Source organism: Triticum aestivum, chromosome 3D, assembly GCF_018294505.1.
Source record: "Triticum aestivum cultivar Chinese Spring chromosome 3D, IWGSC CS RefSeq v2.1, whole genome shotgun sequence".
In the NCBI taxonomy this organism is placed as follows: Eukaryota; Viridiplantae; Streptophyta; class Magnoliopsida; order Poales; family Poaceae; genus Triticum; species Triticum aestivum.
In genome coordinates this window covers 545836062-545842331 of record NC_057802.1, presented here as the reverse complement: position 1 = coordinate 545842331, position 6270 = coordinate 545836062, and the positions used below count along the sequence as shown (strand labels likewise).

At 48.7% G+C, this 6270-nt stretch overlaps 1 pseudogene; it reads right to left on the bottom strand.

The window, feature by feature from the left end:
- Positions 1-440: 440 nt before the first annotated feature.
- LOC123080353 (uncharacterized) lies at positions 441-5281 on the bottom strand (annotated as a pseudogene).
- Between the last annotated feature and the right edge of the window lie 989 nt (positions 5282-6270).

Below are 6270 nucleotides of genomic sequence, written 5' to 3'. Positions count from 1 at the left end.
TGTGTAGTTCCACCGTCAGGTTCTGATCCAAGGGGTGAAAATTGGGTGACGAGGTGCCCTGTCTGACTGAGTTTTATATCATGAACTATACTGGCTTCTCCACCAGCAAACAATGGGAGAAACTACGCGAGCTACCAACCAAATGCACGCCAACATACAGCTGAAAACAGTTTCCATTCTTCCTGTGGCGCTAGTGCTTGCCTGGCAATCAGGAGCTGCAGACAGATTGTGGATCATACACATGCCTAATCTGCACAAAGTTCTGCTTCAAGTACATCATCAGGCATTACTGCAAGAACTGCTCAGCTGGTTTGCAGAAACGGATGCCTACATTACAGGTAACTATATCATGACACACACCACACCAGTTCATCTTTGAGTTGCAGAAACCCAACCAAAGCATAGTGATATCACGCTGTACATTAATAAGAAGTCAAATGTGTGCACAAACTTCACACTTTATTACATGATACTGTACACAAAAGCAAATGATGTTCGATACAGAGGAAAGCCACACGAATTTAAATCCAAGCATAGATACAACCGTTTATGCTCAATCGGAGCCACTAGGGCACTCATGTAGAGCAAGTAAACGGACATACTTCAGTTGTAATGCACGCAGAACATAAACACACAGCAGAATGAAATCAACAGGCAAGCAGAACAGAGTGCAATCCACACTAGCACACGCAAACCACACCATGGGATCAACGGAGAGGCCCTTCCAGCGTCAGACCTGTTTCTTCCAGCAGAAAGAGGATGTTGCAGCATCATCGTCATCCTCTTGTTCATCTCCTTTTGCTTTGTCTTGAGTTTCTGGCCCATTAAGTTTAAGACTAGGCTTGTTTTTATGGTTTTTAATGGCCTCCCTCATCTCAACAGGGACTTGGTCACCGACACCGTTGAGGTTGAACTCGAGCTCCTTCAATCTGGGAAGTTTGTTGATGCCGGAGAGAGATGTGGAAGATGACCAGACAATCTTCTCGAGCCTAGGAGCAGATCCTCTGGTGAAGACTATCTTTGTGATGGCCGAGCAGTCAACAGCAAGAAGGTTGAGCCACAAGAACTCATCTTTTTTCAATGTAATCTTGTTTTGACTTCCACGAAAAGACTTGTCCCGGAGCAGCAGAGAGCGTATATTTGGTTTCTTGGCGAGTGTTTGAAGAGCATCTTGCTCTAGCAATGTACCACGAAGAGTTAGCTTGGATATCTGTTTGGCATCGTCAAGCAAACTGCCGCAGAAGCTGCTGTTCAACTCAAGCTCTTTCAAGTTAAGAAGGCAGTCAACTCCTGAAATAGAACATTTGCTGGTGATAGACAAAACCATCTTCTCGAGCTCACTGGCTGCCTCATCCTCAAAAGTGATATTAGTCAAGTCTGAGTCCTCAACAAGAAGGTACTTGAGGCATCCGAATTCACCTTTCTTGAAGTTCAGCTTGTGCTCGGTGCATAGAATATGTTGGAGCCTGACACACCGTAACTTGGGCAGCTTGGCAAGGACTTCCAGATCATCTTGGCTCAGCAGAGTGTGACATAGAGTTATCTTGGCAAGTTTGTTGTTATCGCCTTTTATGAACAATGGAAGAAGACGCCCCTTCTGTGTGGTTCCCTTGATGCTTAGAGACTCAAGAATCTTGGGATGTTTTTTTAGGTAAGATACATTGACTTCTGGTAACTCTGCCTCATGTGGTCCGGCTACAGGAATAGTGATTGACAGAGAACAGAGACACTCATGTAGGTCACTGATCGCCTTAAGCAAATTCCTTAGGTGATTATCCTTATCATCGATAACCACACCTAGCTTCCTCAGCTGCCATAGCCTTCCAATATCTTTTAAGTCATGACTCTGCTTGGCCTTGACATTGTATAGTACCTCCATGTTTACCATTTTGTCGATCCTATGAGGAATCTGGGGATTAGATTCAAAATTACTTGGATCAATGTGACCAGCAAGCAGACGCTTCAGCTTCAATAGCAGGATATGTGCTGTTGCATGTGGAGGCACATTAGTTTCTCGGATATCCAGTACCTCTAGCTCACGGAGGTTGTTGATTTCACTAGGTAGCTGGGTAATATCTGTTCTCCTTAGGCTCAGATACTTGAGCAGTAACATCTTGCTGCAGATTTCCTTGAGGTACCGATGGTTCTTCTCAAGAAAGCACCGACAACCTTCTAGATCTAGCACCTTGAGCAGGGATACTTGAGATGATTTAGAGAGCCCATGGAAGAATTGATCAATTCTATCAGAGCTGCGGAGTTGGAGATCATTGAAAATGGAGAAGTGGCGAGCCAAGTGATGTGACAGGCGTGTCTCCACAATGTGTTGTTTTCTGGCGATGGTGGTAATGAATCCATGAACTGAATCACTTACGACGCAGCTCTTTACTTTTCCCATGGCATCAATATCAGCAGGATCAACAAGGCACCGGCCAACAAGTGTGTCAAAACATCGGTTGGCCTGACGCACAGAACTGGGCCAATCTTCCTTGGATGTCAGCCCTTCTGCAACCCAGCGTGCAATCAAGGTTGACCGCCTGATCTTTTGTCCGGGAGAGAAGATAGCTAGGTACAGCAAGCAGGAGGCAGGTCATTGTAAGAGAACTTGACCATCACCTTAGCAATGCTGTTGAATGATGTTGTTGGTAAAGCCTCCAAGGTGCCGTGCAGCTTGTGTAACTCCTCACTGCTCCTCTTGGGGTTAGCATACAAAGCATGAGTGAAGACCTTCATGCAGAATTCATGTGGCTCACACTCATACAAGATATCATGAAAAATTTGGGGGTTGTAGCTGTCTTCATTCTTCTGCTGACCAGTAAGCTTGAGCACTGTATCATGGTAGAGACCAGCAAGAGAATAGTCTATAGGTTCTCGTGGTGGATAGCAGTATTCTTTAGCCAGCTGGATGTCCTTTGTGGTGGTGACGATCATTAAATCGGCGCTGCAGTTTAAGAGGCTCAAAGCATTTCTGGTATCCTCCCATGCGGAAACATCCATCAGCTCATCAACTTTGATGATAAACAGGGGGCATTCATACATATTCCTGTCCGGAAGATAATTCAAGTTGTTTTTAATCTTGTCCACGAGTCCTTTGATCTTGAGCTGCTCTTTGAACTCGTGCTTCATTTTTTCTATCATCTGATCCACGAAACAGGCAAATATTTTTTCAGAAACAGTTTCTGAGTTATGATCCGGAGCACCAGGTTCACCTGTCCCTTCACCCTTGTCATATTTGCCTTGCTGCAGCTCATGTAAGATGTCTTCCTTTGCGTCGTGGATGAGTTTTTTGATTTGATCCTCACCCAGTATAGCCGTTGTGGTCTTTGTAGCTTGCTTGTCCAAGAATCTGTCTTGAGCCTGCAGGGGCTTGCTACTACTGGTGCTGCTCTTGGGGAACAGCTTCCGCAGGATGTGTGCATATTGTGCCTCATCGAGCTGAATCCATGTCGTCTGCTGACTTTCTTCTTCTTCTTCTTCTTCCTCCTCTTCTTCCTCCTCCTCCTCCATATGTATGGCTACTTCTTCCCCCTCCATATGCTCAGTTGTTTCTCCTCCTTCCTCTTCCTCCCTATGTATGGTTACTTCTCCTTTCCCCTCCCCGATATCCTCCTCCCTATGTGTGGCTACTTCTATTTCACCCTCTTCCATATGTTTGCATGTTACTGCTCCTCCTCCTCCTTCCCCCTCAATATGCTCGGCTGCTTCTTCCTCTTCAAGCTTCTTCTCCTTTTCCTCTGCCTCCATATGTTTGGCTGCTTCTTCCTCTTCAAGCTTCTTCTCCTTTTCCTTTGCTTCCATATGCTCCTTAAGCTTCTTGGCGATGCTGTTGTTGTTTTCCCACGCTGGTAATCTATGCATGTCTTTGTTCTTCCCTTTTTGATCTTGTTGACATGCTGCCTGGAGCAGCAGCTGAAGTAGTACGTCTAGGTCCAGCTGGTCAAAATCACCCTGCAGCTTGTTGCCCTTGGGTAGTCCGTCACCCTTCTCTAGTCGACCTTGAATGTCACTCTTGATTTTCTCAAGCTTTTCATTAATCTTCATTTCTTTGATATTATCCTTGATCTTAAGAAGAGCAATACCCCTCTTCTTTTGACGGTAAATTTGCCATCTTCTCAGGTAAACTTCCCAAGGGTCAAGATCCTCTTGGCCTTCTGTGCCTTGCTCCTGGGGGTTGGATTTGGCATGCTTGAGCTCGCGCAGAATGTAGAAGAGAACTTCCTTGGGCCGTAGGGGCGCAAAATCGTGGTGCACGGCCGGGATGTCAACCACGACCCTGCGATGGTAGCCGAAGCCCTTTGGGTTTTGTCTCAAAATCCATAATTCTTGTACAAGGGCGAGGAGGTATTGATATGTGTAGGTTGTCAGCACGACCATTGACAAACTTTCGCTGTCGTTCATAGGAATTCCTTCTGACCACTCCCATAGCTTCTCCCTAACGTAGTCGTCCAGAGTGCGAGGCTCAATGAAGGCTATTCGAGCAGAATGACCACGGGCAGCCATCGTCCTCACCCCCACGAGTTGATCCTCATCATCATCTTCTTCTTCTTCTTCTTCTTCTTCTTCTTCTTCTTCTTCGTTGTCCCCAGCAGCAGCAGCCCGCGACAACGATGATGCCGTCGGAGGCGATGGCCCCTTCCCTGACTTGTCCGGGACCTCCACGCCATACCTCAACCGCCGCTCGCCGACGTCACGCGCCCGCTCCTTGAGCAGACGCAGCTCCTCAGCCGCGCGGTGCTGCGCGGCCAACTTGTGGAAGAACCAGGTCGCCCACCAGAGGTAGCCTCGAAGCCCGCCTCTGGCGCGGTGGATGTCAGGGTTCCCCCTGTAGAGGTAGAGGCCGATGGAGTTGTTGCAGTCCTGGGCGAGCAGCCGCACCTGGTTCATCCAGGTGCGCACCTGCTCGTCGTGCTCGCCGCCAGGGGGCGCCCACCTGGCCAGGTGCGTCAGGAAGCTCTTCATGCTCTCCATCTCCTCCTTGATGAACTGCACGTCGTCCCGGACGCGGCGCAGCAGCAGCGCCTCGCTGCGGATGACGACCAGCAGCGAGCTCACGGCGCCCGTCGCGAGCTCGGCCATGGCTCCTTCCCTCCTTGCGCCAGGCGGTTGGGTGGTTTCTAGTCGAACTGGTGGAGGCTAGCTGAGCTGGGTGAGGGTGGTGACGAGGACGCACTCATTCTTCTCGTCTGCGAGAGCCAGAGGAGGATGTACGAGTGTTGAATCGGTTCAAAGGAATAGGGCGCGCCTCTGTAATCGGTGGGGTTCAGTGCACGAGCCGAACAGGTTTCAAGATGGCCTGATGCCCTCACGGGCCACACACTGATGTAAATCTTGACTTGACTTGACGAACAGTGTCGTCAAGGGCGTTCACACGCACTGTGATGAACATTGTAGCCAGTTGCATTTGCTGCCTCAATAGCCCAAAGGTACCCGAGGTATAGTACGCGACAAATCCTGTCGGTGGATAGAGAAATTGATGGGGTTTGCAATGATCTGGGACCCTGGCTCATGAATTCATGATGATCAATGACAATGAGCGGTTGGGGCTGCCATGGGCACCTCTTGTGACAATCATTTGCGCTATACCATTCCACTTGGCCAAAGTAATTGCTTCTTGAACAATACTAGTACAAATTTATTTACCATGTTTGCTCTGATGCTTGTGGCGCACAACGCAAATTTCCCAGGGGGTGTATCTACTGCACTGATGCTTGTGGTGCACAACCCAATCCCCGCTAGTACTAGTTTGCTCGATCTGAGTATCTCAAACTATGTTTCAATTTTGATCTGAATTTTCTTGTGACAACATAGATTCATATATATTGTGTGAATGTGTTAAATTTTAGCATATTTTCTATGATGTTTTTTTGCACAGCTTACCAGGCTTGACGCCTAGTAAATTTTAGCGTATTTTCTAACATTTATAAATTAGCTAAACTAAATCGGGTGCATCAACAATACCAAATATTGCGGTGTATCTGATAAGATCATCTCTAGCAGATCCTGCAAGTCGCCGTCCCGGAAAAATCGTTTATGGTATCCCGTAAACGATTATTCAGGAGGGCTTCCCGTGCGACCGCCCCTTTGACTGATAACCCTAGCCCCCGCGTCGCCCCTCCCGCGGGCGACTCGGGCGGCGCCGCCACCTCCTGCCGCTCGCCCTCCCCCTCCTCCCCTTCCCCGCCGCCGCCGGCCAGAGCTGCCGGGGCAAACCCCCCCGCGGTGGCTGGCGGCGGGGGCCTTCTCCCCTCCTCGCGTCCATGGCATGCGGGGGCG